The 12500-nt window shown below is 44.2% G+C and overlaps 1 protein-coding gene across 3 annotated transcripts in view; it reads right to left on the bottom strand.

Annotated features, from left to right (window-relative positions):
- LOC125039882 overlaps positions 1 to 11936 on the bottom strand; it is a 32595-nt gene extending 20659 nt beyond the window's left edge. Inside the window, exon 1 of one of the 3 annotated variants that reach the window (XM_047634223.1) lies at positions 11796 to 11936. The gene's annotated coding sequence lies outside the window, so the exon portion shown is untranslated. The remainder of the gene's footprint in view (positions 1 to 11795) is intronic. The other 2 variants (XM_047634224.1, XM_047634225.1) reach the window with 2 other exon arrangements.
- Positions 11937 to 12500: the final 564 nt, after the last annotated feature.

The following is a 12500-nucleotide window of genomic DNA, read 5'->3' as shown; positions in this document are numbered from 1 at the left end:
TGAGAGTAGGAGAGAGATGAGAGAGAGAGGTAAAAGAGAGTGAGTGAGAGAGAGAGAGAGACTGGATGAGAGAGTGAGGAGACCTAGAGATGAGAGAGACGAGAGAAGATGAGAGACGAGATGGAAGAGAGAGAGGGGTTTAAAAAGAGAGTGAGAGAGAGTGAGGGTAAAAGAGAGTGAGAGGGAGAGAGAGGTAAAGAGTGTGAGAGAGAGGAGGTTAAAAAGAGAGTGAGAGAAAAAGATGAGAGAGGTAAAGTGAGTAAGAGAGCGAGAGGTAAAGAGAAGTGACGAGAGAGAGAGGTAATAGAGATGTGAGAGAGGAGGTTAAAAGAGAGTAGAGAGAGAGAGTAAAAGAGAGTGACGAGAGAGAGAGAGGTAAAAGGAGTGAGAGAGAGAGAGGTAAAAGAGAGTGAGAGAGGAGAGGTAAAGAGTGTGAGAGGAGTGAGAGGTAAAAGAGAGTAAGGAGAGAGAAATAAAAGAGGAGTTGCGAGACAGAGAGAGATAAAAGGTGTGCGGGAGATGAGGATATAAGAGAAGTGCGAGAGAGAGATAAAAGAATAGAGTGCAATCTGAGAGAGAAGAGAGAGAGATAAAAGAGGGGGATGAGAGAGAGAATAAAAGAGAGGGAGAGGAGATAAAGAGGAGGGAGAGAGAGATAAAAGTCAGAGGGAGGAGAGAGATAAAGACGAGGGAGGAGAGAAAAAAGAGAGGGAGAGAGAATAAATGAGAAGGGATGTGAGGACGATAAAAGAGAAGGATAGAGAGATAAATGAAGTGGGTTAGAGGAGAGAGATTAAAAGGAGAGATAAATAATTGAGATAGATAAAGAAAGAGAGAGAGGATGAGAGATGAGAGATGGCGAAGAGAGAGAGAGAGCATAAAAAAGAGAAGAGAGATGAAAAATGAGAAGAGAGAAGAAAAAGAGAGAGAGATGAAAAAGAGAGAGAGATGAAAAAGAGAGAGAGAGAGATGAAAAACAGAGAGAGAGAGATGAAAAACAGAGAGAGAGAGATGAAAAACAGAGAGAGAGAGATGAAAAACAGAGAGAGATGAAAAAGAGAGAGAGAGAGATAAAAAAGAGAGAGATATACAAGAGAGAGATAAAAAAGAGATAAAAAAGAGAGAGAGAGAGATAAAAACGAGAGATAAAAAAGAGAGATAAAAAAGTGAAAGATAAAAGAGAGAGATAAAAGAGAGAGATAAAAAAGAGAGAGAGAGAAAAAAAAAGAGATAAAAAAAGAGAGAGAGAGATAAAATAGGGAGAAGAGAGACGAGGAGATGAGAGAGCGGAGAGAGGAGAGGGAGAGGGAGAGGAGAGTTTGAGACGAGATTATACAGAGAGAGATACAGAGGAGAGAGAGAGAGAGAGAGAGAGAGAGGGAGAGGGAGAGGGAGAGGGAGAGGGAGTGAGAGGTGAGAGGGAGAGAGAGTTAGAGAGCGAGAGAGAGAGAGACGAAGAGAGAGAGTGACGACGAGAGAGAGAGAGAGATGTGAGAGAGGTGAGTGAGAGAGATGATGAGAGAGTTAGGTGTAAAGAAAGAGAGAGAGAGTCGCGGAGAGAGCAGACGAGAGAGAGAGAGATAAAAACACAGAGAGAGAGAGAGAGGAGAAAAAACAGAGAGAGAGAGAGAGAGATAAAACAGAGAGAGAAGATATAACAGAGAGAGAATAAAACAAGAGACGAGAGACGAGAGAGATTAAAACAAGAGAGAGAGAGAGACGAGAATAAACAGAGAGAGAGAGAGAGAGAGATTAAAACAGGAGAGATAAAACAGAGAGAGAGAGAGAGAGAGAGGAGAGAGAGAGAGAGGAGAGAGAGAGAGGAGAGAGAGAGAGATAAAACAGAGATAAAACAGAGAGAGAGAGAGAGAGAGAGAGAAGAGAGAGAGAGATAAAACAGAGAGAGAGAGAGGGGAGAGAGAGAGATAAAACAGAGAGAGAGAGAGAGAGGGGAGAGAGAGAGAGAAAGAGGGGGGGGAGAGAGAGAGAGAGAGAGAGAGAGAGAGAGAGAGAGAGAGAGAGAGAGAGAGAGAGAGAGAGAGAGAAACGTTGAGAGAGAAAAACGTTGAGAGAGAGAGAGAAACGTTGAGAGAGAGAGAGAAACGTTGAGAGAGAGAGAGAAACGTTGAGAGAAAGAGAAACGTTGAGAGAGAGAGAAACGTTGAGAGAGAGAGAAACGTTGAGAGAGAGAGAGAGAAACGTTGAGAGAGAGAGAGAGAAACGTTGAGAGAGAGAGAAATGTTGAGAGAGAGAGAGAGAATCGTTGAGAGAGAGAGAGAGAGAAACGTTGAGAGAGAGAGAGCGAAAAGGTTTGAGAGTGAGATGAGAGAGAGAACGTTGAGAGTAAGTTGAGAGAGAGAGAGAAACGTGATCGAGAGAGAGAAAAAACGTTGAGAGAGAGAGGAGAAAAAACGTTGAGTGAGAGAGGAGGAAAACGTTGAAGAGAGAGAGAGAGAGAAACGTTGAGAGAGAGAAAAAAGATGATGAGAGAGAGAAACGTTGAGAGAGAGATGAGAGGATGAATAACGTTGAGATGAGAGATGAGAAAAAACGTTGAGAGAGAGAGAGAACACGTTGTAGAGAGAAGAGGAGAGAGAAACCGTTGGAGGACAGAGAGAGAGAAACGTGAGAGAGAGAGAGAGAGCAATCTTTGAGAGAGAGAGAGAGAAACGTGAGAGAGAGGAGAAATGTTGAGAGAAGAGATGAGAAATGTTGAGAGGAGAGAGTGAATGTTGAGAGAGAGAGAGAAATGTTGAGAGAGAGAGAGAGAGATACAAGAGAGAGGAGAGAGAGAGATACCAAGACGAGAGAGAGAGGAGAGATACAGTGACGAGAGAGAGAGAGTGAGATACAATCGAGAGAGAGATGAGAGAGATACAAGGGATGAGGAGAGAGAGAGATTTACACGAAGGAGAGAGAGAGGATACAAGAGAGAGAGAAGAGAGAGAGGAGAGAGGAGAGGAGAGAGAGAGAGAGGAGAGAGAGAGAGATACAAGAGAGAGAGAGTGAGAGAGATACAAGAGAGAGAGAGAGAGAGAGATAAAGGACGAGAGAGAGTGAGAGAATACAAGAGAGTGAGAGAGAGGATACGATTGATAGTGAGAGTCTATGAGGGAGAGGGAGAGGAGAGAGGAGGGAGTGGGAAGGAAGGGAAGGGGCACGAGAAGAGAAGAGAAGAGAAAGAGGAAGGAAGAGAAGAGAAAAAAAGAGAATGAGAAGAGTAGGAGAAGAGAGAGAAGTAAGAGAAGAGAAGAGTAAGAGAGAGAAGAGAAGAGAAGAGAAGAGAAGAGAAGAGAAGGAGGGAAAAGAGAAGAGGAAGAGAAGAGAGAGTAGAGAGTGTAAGAGAAGAGAAGAGAGAGAGAGAGAGAATGAGAAGAGAAGGCAAGAGAGAGAAGAGATGAGAATGAGAAAGAGGAAGAGAGAAGGGAATGAGAAAGAAGCAAATAAGTCAAGATATGACGAGAGAGAAGACGCAAACTTGAGAGCAAGGAATGCAGGCGATAGAGAAGCAAAGAAGAGGAAAAACACAGACTGACAATAATGGTGTACAAGCAGAAAAGACGGACTGTCACAGATTCCCGAGAAGAGAACAGGAGATAAGTATCACTATAAGGCGTGAGAATCGGTTTTTGTGACAACATTCAGAGCAACAGTTCTAATAACTGTTATCCCGTCAAACAGTCAATAACATGAAACAACACCGAAGGGCACGGGTAATTAACTGTTTTCTGAGATACGCACTATTTCCAAGGATTATACTCAATATGGTTTTATCACTCTAATTATTTACCATGCGGGGGAAATTTCGCGTAATACTACCTAAAGAAAGGTAAAAGACGAAAAGCAGAAATAACGAGTTTCGAGTAATTCGTTTTATAAACTCAATGGCGGTGATCTAACCTTTAGTCGCGTTTAGAGTATGCATTTTGTAATACACTTTAGGCTAAGAGTTTCTCATTTGGCACTATTTTATATTCTCAAGATGTTTCTTTTACCTTCATTTATAGGTGTTTGATCTTTTGGCTTTATAACAAACAAATGAATAAGATTATTTGGGGATGAATGAACATTTCGCACGGGAAACGAAAAGCCTATTCTAATAGTAAAAAAAAGGTTTGGATTTTTCTGTTGTGTTTGTTCAATTGAGATTTAGTCAGCATAAATACCTTAAACTTAGTAAAGAGTGAGCCCTTTGCGAGTTCTCTTATATCGAAAATTTTAAGATATGTCTATCAATGATTACGGCAACAATTACAGTTTGCATATATTACTTAAATTATGGCACGTTTAGCGATTAAAAACTACTTTTCGGGTTCAAAGATGTACTAAAAAAATATTTCGATTTCAGAATCAAATCGTTTGAATCTATTTTGTATAAAATATCTGGATGATAAATCGAAGACGCCCGGCGTGGAATGCGTTTACTTGCAGGGATGGATGTAGAGAGAAGGATGAGAGAGAAAGAAGAGAGATGAGAGAGAAAGGAAAGAGAAAGAGTGAGGAGAAAGAGAAAGATGATCTAGTAGAGAAAGAGAAGAAGAAAAATAAAAAAAGAAAGGGGAAAAGGGAGAAGAAAAAAGAAAGGGGTTAAAGAAAAGGGGAAAAACATTTTGAAAAAAAAAGGGGAAGGGGAAAAAAAGGGAAAGGGGAAGAAAAAAAAAGAAAACAAAGGAAAGAAAAAAAAAGGTGAAAAAAAAGAGGGGGGAAAAAAGGGAGGGGGAAAAAGGGAAAGGAAGGAGAAGAAAAAAAAAAGAGAGAGAGAAAAAGGAAAAAAGAAAAAAAAAAAAGGGGGAAAGGGGAAAAAGGAGGGAAAGAGAGAAAGAAAAGGAAGAAAGGAGGGGAAAAAATGAGAGGAGAAAAAAAGGGAAAAAGAAAAAGGGGAGAAAATGGGAAGAGAAGAGAGAAAGAGAGAAAAGGAAAGAAGAAATGAGGAAAAGAGGGTGAAAGGAAAAATAGGGAGAGAAAAGGAAGGAAGGAGAAAAAAAAGAAAAGGGGAAGAAGAGAAAAAGGAAGGAAGGAAGAAAGAGAGAGAGAAAGAGAGAGAAAGGTAAGAGAAGAGAAGAGAAAGAGAGAGAAAGAGAAAAACGCGAGAGAGAAGAGATAAGAGAGAGAGAAAGAGATTAAGAAGAGAGAGAGAATAAAGAAAGAGAAGACGAGAAAGAGTGGAGACGACGATGATGAGAAGGTTGAGAGAAGAGAGAGAAAGAGAGAGAGAGAGGCGAAAGAAGAGAGCGTAAGAAAAAGCGGAGAGAGAGAGAGCGAAAATAAAAAGATGCAGGAGAGAGAGAGAGCGAAAGAGAGAGAGAGAGAAAGATTGAGAGAATGAGATGAAGAGAGAGAGAGAGAGAGAGACCGAGGAGAGAGACTGGATATGAGAGGAGAGCGAAAGAGAGCGATAGAAAAAGAGAGAGAGAGAGAGCGAAAGAAAAAGAGAGAGAGAGAGAGATGGAGATGACTGGTAACCTGAGCGGGATGGAGGAGATGAGGTGTGGGAGAAGAGAGCAAAAGAGAGAGAGAGCGAAAGAGAAAGTGATGAGAGCGAAAGAAAAAGAGATGAGAGAGAGTACGTGAGCGAAAGAAAAATGATAGAGAGAGGGAGAGCAGAGATTTGAGAGCTGGAGCAAAAGAGAGAGAGTCGCGAAAGAGAAAGTGAGAGGTGAAAGAGAGAGTGAGAGAGAGCAGAGAGCGAAAGCGAGAGAGAGATGTCGATGGAGAGAGCGATAAGCGAGAGAGCGAGAGAGAGAGGAGGAGAGAGCAAAAGATGGAAAGAGAGAGAGAGGATGGGGGTAAATGGAGAAGAGAGCCCCAAAGAGAGAGAAGAGAGAGCGAGAGTGAGAGAGAGAGGTAGCGAGTGAGAGAGAGAGCAAAAGAGAGAGGAGAGAGACAAGAGAGAGAGGAGAGAGAGAGAGAGAGAGAGAGAGCGAAAGAAAATGAGGAGGAGAGTGAGAGAGCGAAGAAAAAGCGGACGAATAGAGAGAGAGGACAGAAAAAAAGGAGAGAGGAGAGAGAAGCTAAAGCGGAAAGAGGAGAGATGCGAAAGTGAGGAGAGGAGGAGAGCGAGAAAGAGAGAGAGAGAGAAGAGGAGAGAAGGAGACGAGAGGACAGAGAGAGCAGAGAAAGAGAAGATGATGAGAAGAATAAGAGAGAGGAGAGAATAGCAGAGGAGAGGATCCGAAGAGAGAGATAAAGATACGAGAGGAGGATGAGATACGAGAGAGATAGTATACAAGAGCGAAGAGATTTACAAGAGAGAGAGCGAGAACAGTTGGGGAGAGAAATGAGAAGAAGCAGAGAGAAAGAGACGGGAGAGTGCGCGACAGAGAGATGAAAATGAAAAAGAGAGAAAGAGAGAAGAGAGAAAGAGAGAGAAAGGATGAGAGAATTACGGAAAGAGAGAGAGAGACAGAGAGGAGAGAGGGAGAGAAGAAACGAGGAGAAGAGAAAATGAGAGGAGAGAAAAGAGAGGAGAGAAAGAGAGGAAGAACAGAGAGAGAAAGAGAAAGAGACGGAGCGAAAGAAGAGAGTGAGAGAGAGCTATGAAAGGAGGAAAAGAGAAAAGAGAGCGAAAGAGAGAGAAGGAGAGAGAAAGAGAAGGAAGAGTGAGAAAGTTAAGAAGAGAGAAGCGAAGAAAGAGAGAGAGGAAAGAGAGAGAGAGAAAGAGAGAGAAAGAAAGAGAGAAAGAAAGATCGGTCTTAGAAAGAGAAAGAGAAAGGAGAAGCGAAAGAGAAAGACGAGATGAGAGAGAGAGAGAAAGACGAGAGAGGAAAGAGAAAGGAGAGCGAGCATTAAGAGAAAGAGAAAGGAAAGAGAGAGGAGAGCGAGATGAGAGAGAGAGAAGCGAGAGAGAGAGAGAGCGAAAGAGAGAGCGAAAGAACAAGAGAGAGAGAGGCGAAGAGCGAAAGAGCAAGAGGAGAAAGAGAGTGAGAGAGAGAGAGAGAGACGAGAGCGGAACGCGACGGACCTTGAGAGAGAAAGGAAAGAGAAGAGAGAGAGAGAGAGAGGCAGCGAGAGACGAGGAGGAGGAGAGAGAGAGAGATCGGAAAGATAAGAGCAGTGAGCGAGAGAGCGAAGAAAAAGAGGTGAGTGAGAGAGAGAGAGCGAAAGAAAAAAAAGAGAGAGCGAGCGAAGAGAGAGAGAGCGGAACGCACGAGAGAGAGGAGCAAACGACGAGAGAGAGCGAAAGAGAAGAGACTAGATGAGCGAAGCGAAGAGAGCGAGAGAGAGATAGAGAGGAGGAGAGAGAGAGAGAGAGAGCGAGCGGAAAAGCGATGAGAGAGAGGAAGAGAAGAGAGAAGCAAAGGAAAGACAGAGAGAGAGAGAGTGAGCAAAAGAGAGAGGAGACGAGAGAGAGAGAAGGAGAGAGATTGAAGATGCAGAGAGAGGAGAGTGCAAGAGAGAGAGTGAGAGGACGTGAGAGAGAAAAAAAGGGAGAGATAGATTAGAGGAGAGATTCGAGGAGAAGAGCGAGCAAAAGAGAGCAGAGAGAGAGAGAGACGAGATGACGATTGAGAGGAGAGAGGTGCGAGAGAGAGAGAGAGCGAAAGAGCAGAGAGATGACGTGAGCGAACGAAAAAGACGAGGAGAGAGAGAGCGAAAGAACAAGAGAGAGGAGAGATGAGAGAGAGAGAGGAGAGAGAGAGAGAGAGAGAGAGAGAGCGAAAGAGAGAGAGAGAGAGCGAAAGAGAGAGATGAGAGCGGGAATGGGATAGAGGAGAGCGAGGAGACAAAGAGCGAGAGAGCAAAAGAGGAAACGAGAGAGAGAGAGCGGAAACGAGAGGAGAGAGAAGCTGAGAGTGGAGCGAGAGAGAGCATAGAGAAGCGAAGAGAGAGAGAGAGAGAGCAAGGAGGAGAGAGAGAGACAGAGAGAGAGAGAAGGAGAGGAGAGATGAGAGAGAAGAGAGAGAGAGAGCAAAAGAGCGATAGGAGAGAATGCGAAGAAGAGAGGGAGACTCGTGGGGAAAAACGAGAGAGGAGAGAGCGACAAGAGAGGAGAGAGAGCGAAGAGAAAGACGTTATGGGGGGGACAGAAGGAGGAGAGAGCAGGAATGAGCGAGAGAGAGCGAAAGAGAGAGAGAGAGAGAGATGCACAGAAAGATCAAGACAAAAAGAGAAGAGAGGAGAGAGGAGAGGAGATGCGAAAAGAGCGAGAGAGAGAGAGCGAGAGGTGAAAGAGGGAGGAGTAGAGAAGAGGAAAGAAGGGTGGAGGAGAGGATGAGCAGAGCAGAGCAAGAGAGAGAGAGACGAAAAGAGAGAGAGCAGAGAGAAAAGCGGAAAGAGGAAAGAGCGCGAGAGGAGAGAGAGGTGGAGAGCAAGAGAATAGAGCCAGAGAAAGAGAGAGGAAGGAAAGATCGTGAGAGAGAGAGATAAAGAGAGATAAAGAGTCGATAGAGAGGAGGAGGGAGAAGAAGAGAGTGAAGGAGGAAGAGAGAGGAAGAGGAGAGAGATGAAAGAGAAGAGGGAGAGGAGAGAGGGAGAGAGAGGAGAGAAAGGAGGGGAGAGAGAGAGAGAGAGAGGGGGAAAAGAGAGGAGAGAAGAGGAAAGAAGGTGAGGAAGGAGGAGAGGGGAGAAGAGGAGTAGAGAAGATAGAATGGATGAAGGAGAGGAAGAGAGATGAGAAGAGAGAGAGATGGAGAGAGGAAGAGGGGAGAGAGGGAGGGGAGGAGGAGGAGGAGGAGAGAGAGAAAAGATGAAAGAGAGGAGAGAGCTGAGTAGAGGAGAGGAGGGAGAGAAGAGAGGGGGAGAGGAGAGGGGGGAGGGAAGAGAGAGAGAGAGAGGGAAGGAAGAGGAAGAGAGAGAGGGAAAAGAGAGGAGGGGAAAGAGAGAGAGGGAGAGAGAGAGAGAGGGGATGAGAGAGAGATGAGAGGGGAGAGAGGGGAGAAAAAGGAGAGAAGCAGAGAGAGAGAGTAGAGAGAGAGGAGAGAGAGAGGAGAGAGAGGATGAGAGAGAGAGAGAGGAGAGAAGAGAAGAGGAGAGAAGGAGGAGAGAAGAGAGAGAGAGAGAGAAAAGAGAGAGAGAGAGAGAGTGAGAGGAGAGAGATAGAGAGAGAGAGAGGAGAGAGAGAGAGAAAGAGAGAAGAGAGAGAGAGAGAGAGAGGAGAAGGAGAGAGAGAGAGAGAGAGAAGAGGAGAGGAGAGAGAGAGAGAGAGAGAGAGGAGGAGAGAGAGAGAGAGAGAGAAGAAGAGAGAGAGAGAGGAGAGAGAGAGAAGAGAAGAGAGAAGAGAGAGAGAGGGAGAAGAGAGAGGAAGGAGAGAGAGAAGGAGAGTAGAGAGAGAGAGAAGAGAGAGTAGAGGAGGGGAGAGAGTAGAGAGAGAGAGGAAGAGAGGCGAGAGAGAGAGAGAGAGAGAGACAAGGAGAGAGAGGAGAGAGAGAGAGAGAGAGAGGAAGAGAGGAGAGAGAGAGAGAGAGAGAGGAGAGAGAGGGAGAGAGAGAAGAGAGAAGAGAGAGAGGAGGAGAGAGAGATGAGGAGAGAGAGAGAGGAGAGAGAGAGAGAGAAGAGAGACGATGAGAGAGAGAGAGAGAGAGAGGAGATAGAGAGGAGAGGAGGGAGAGAGAGAGGAGAGAGAGAGGGAGAGAGAGAGAGAGAGGAGAGGAGGATGAGAAGACGAGATGAGGAGAGAGAGAGGAGAGGAGAGAGAGAGAGGAAGAGAGAGGAGAGAAGAGAGGAGAGAGAGAGCAGGAGAGAGGAAGAGAGAGATAAGAGAGGAGAGAGAGGAGAGAGAGAGAGAGAGAGAGAGAAGAGAGAGGAGAGAGGAGAGAAAGAGAGAGAGAGAAGAGAGAAAGAGAGGAGAGGAGAGAGGAGAGAGAGAGAGAGAGAGAGGAGAGAGAGTGAGAGAGAGATTAGAGTAGAAGAGATGAGAGAGAGAGAGGAGAGAGAGAGAGAAAGAGTGAGGACGAGAGAGAGAGGAGAAGAGAGGACGAAGAGGAAGATGAGAGAGTCGAGAGAAGAGAAGAAGAGAGAGAGAGAGAGAGATGAGGAGGAGGAAGAGAGAGAGAGTGAGAGAGAGAGAGACAGAGAGAGAGTGAGAGAGAAGAGAGTGAGAGAGGAGAGGAGAGAGAGAGAGAGGAGAGAGAGAGTGAGAGAGGAGAGCAGAGAGTAAAGAGGAGGAGAGAGAGAGAGAGAGAGAGAAAGATAGAGGAGAGAAAAGGAAGAGAGGAGAAGAGAGGAGAAAAAAAGGGAGAAGAGAGAGGGGAGGAAGAGAGAGAGATAAAAGAGAGGGAGAGAGGATAAAGAGAGGGAGAGAGAGATAAAGAGGGGAGAGAGATAAAAGAGAGGGAAGAGATAAAAGAGAGGAGAGAGAGATAAAAGAGAGGGAGAGATAAAAGAGGGGAGAGAGTAGAGAAGAGATAAATAATGAGATGATAAAGAAGAGATGAGAGAGAGAGAGAGAGATGAGAGAGAGATGAGGAGAGAGAGAGGAGAGAGAGAGAGAGAGAGAGAGGAGAGAGAGGAATAAAAGAGAGAGAAGAGATGAAAGAGAGAGAGAGAAAGAGAGAGATGAAAAGAGAAAGTGAAAAGAGAGAGAGAGAGATGAAACAGAGAGGAGAGAGATGAAAACAGAGAGAGAGAGAGAGAAGAGAAAGAGAGAGAGAGATGAAAAAAGAGAGAGTGAAGAGAGAGAGAGGATAAAAAAGAGAGAGATAAAGAGAGAGTAAAAGAGATAAAAGAGAGAGAGAGAGATTAAAGAGAGATAAAAGAGAGATAAAAAGTGAGAAAGAGAGGTAAAGGAGAGAGATAAGAGAGAGAGATAAAAAGAGAGAGAGGAGAGAGAGAGATGAAAGAGAGAGAAGGAGAGAGAGAGAGAGAAGAGAGAGAGAGAGAAAGAGAGAGAGAGAGAGAGATAAAAAGGAGAGGAGAGGGGGAAGAGAGAAGAGAGGAAGGAGACAGAGAGAGAGATATACAAGAGAGAGACAGAGAGAGAGAGAGAGAGGAGAGTAGAGAGAGGAGGAGAGAGATGAGAGAGAGGGAGGGAGAGAGAGAGAAGGGAGAGGAGAGAGAGAGAGAGGAGAGTAGAAGAGAGAGAGAGAGAGAGAGAGAGAGAGAGAGAAAAGAGAGAGAGAGAGAGAGAGAGAGAGATGAGAAGAGGAGAGAGAGGAAGGAGATAAAACAGAGAGTATAAAACAGAGGGAGAGGGAGAGGGAGAGGGAGAGGGAGAGGGAAGGGAAGGGAAGGGAAGGAAGGGAAGGAGAAGGGAAGGGAAGGGAAGGAGAGAAGGAAGAGAAGAGAAGAGAAGAGAAGAGAAGAGAAGAGAAGAGAAGAGAAGAGAAGAGAAGAGAAGAGAGAGAAGAGAAGAGAAGAGAAGAGAAAGAGAAGAGAAGAGAAGAGAAGAGAAGAGAAGAGAAGAGAAGAAGAGAAGAGAAGAGAAGAGAAGAGAAGAGAAGAGAAGAGAAGAGAAGAGAAAGAGAAAGAGAAGAGAGAAGAGACATGAGAAAAGAAGCAAATAAGTCAAGATATGACGAAGAGCAGACGCAAACTGAGAGCAAAGGCATGAGGCGAGAGAAGCACAGAGGAGAAAACACAGACTGACATAAGGAGTACAAGCAAGAAAAGACGACTGTCACAGATTACCGAGAAACAGGAGATAAGAGCACTATCAGGCGTGAGAATCGTGTTTTGTGACAACATACACGATCAACATTCCTAATAACTGTATCCCGTCAAACAGTCAATAACATGAACCACACCGAAGTGCAGGGTAATTAACCTGTTTTCCTGAGATACGACTATTTCCAATGATTATAATCAATATGGTATTTCACTCTAACTTATACCATGCGGGAATTACGCGTAATACTCACCTAAAAGAAATGTAAAAGACGAAAAAGCTGAAATAACCGAGTTTCCGAGTAATTCGTTTCTCACAATGGCGTCCTAACCTATCGTCGCGTTCGAGTATTGAATTTTGAATACACTTTACGGCAAGAGTTTCTCATTTGGCACTATTTTATATTCTCGATTGTTTCTTTTACCTTTCATTTATAGGTGTTTGCTCTTTTGGCTTTATAACAACAAATGACTAAGATATTAGGGGATGAATGAACATTCGCAACGGAACGAAAAGCCTATTCTAATAGTAAAAAAAAGGTTTGGATTTTTCTGTAGTGTTTTTTCACTTGAGATTCTGTCAGCATAAATACCTAAACTTAGTTATTGAAGTGAGCCTATGCGAGTTCTTTATCTCGAAATTTTAAGATACTGTCTATCAATTGAATTCTGCAACAATTCCAGTTTGCATATATTCCTTAAATTCTGGCACGTTTAGCGGGAATTAAACTACCTTTCGGTCATAGATGTACTAAAAAATCTTTCGATTTTCATGAATCAAATCGATTGAATCTATTTTGTATAAAATATCTGATGAAAATCGAAGACGCCGGCGTGGACATGCGTACTTGCAGGGAGGGGAAGTGAGAGAGAGAGAGAGAAAGAAAGAGAGAGAGAGAGAAAGAGAAAGAGAAAGAGAGAGAGAAAGAGAAAGAGAGAGAGAAAGAGAAAGAGAAAGA

Source organism: Penaeus chinensis, chromosome 28 (genome assembly GCF_019202785.1).
Source record: "Penaeus chinensis breed Huanghai No. 1 chromosome 28, ASM1920278v2, whole genome shotgun sequence".
In the NCBI taxonomy this organism is placed as follows: domain Eukaryota; kingdom Metazoa; phylum Arthropoda; class Malacostraca; order Decapoda; family Penaeidae; genus Penaeus; species Penaeus chinensis.
The sequence above is the reverse complement of the archived record's forward strand: the minus strand, read 5'-3'. Positions and strand labels throughout refer to the sequence as shown.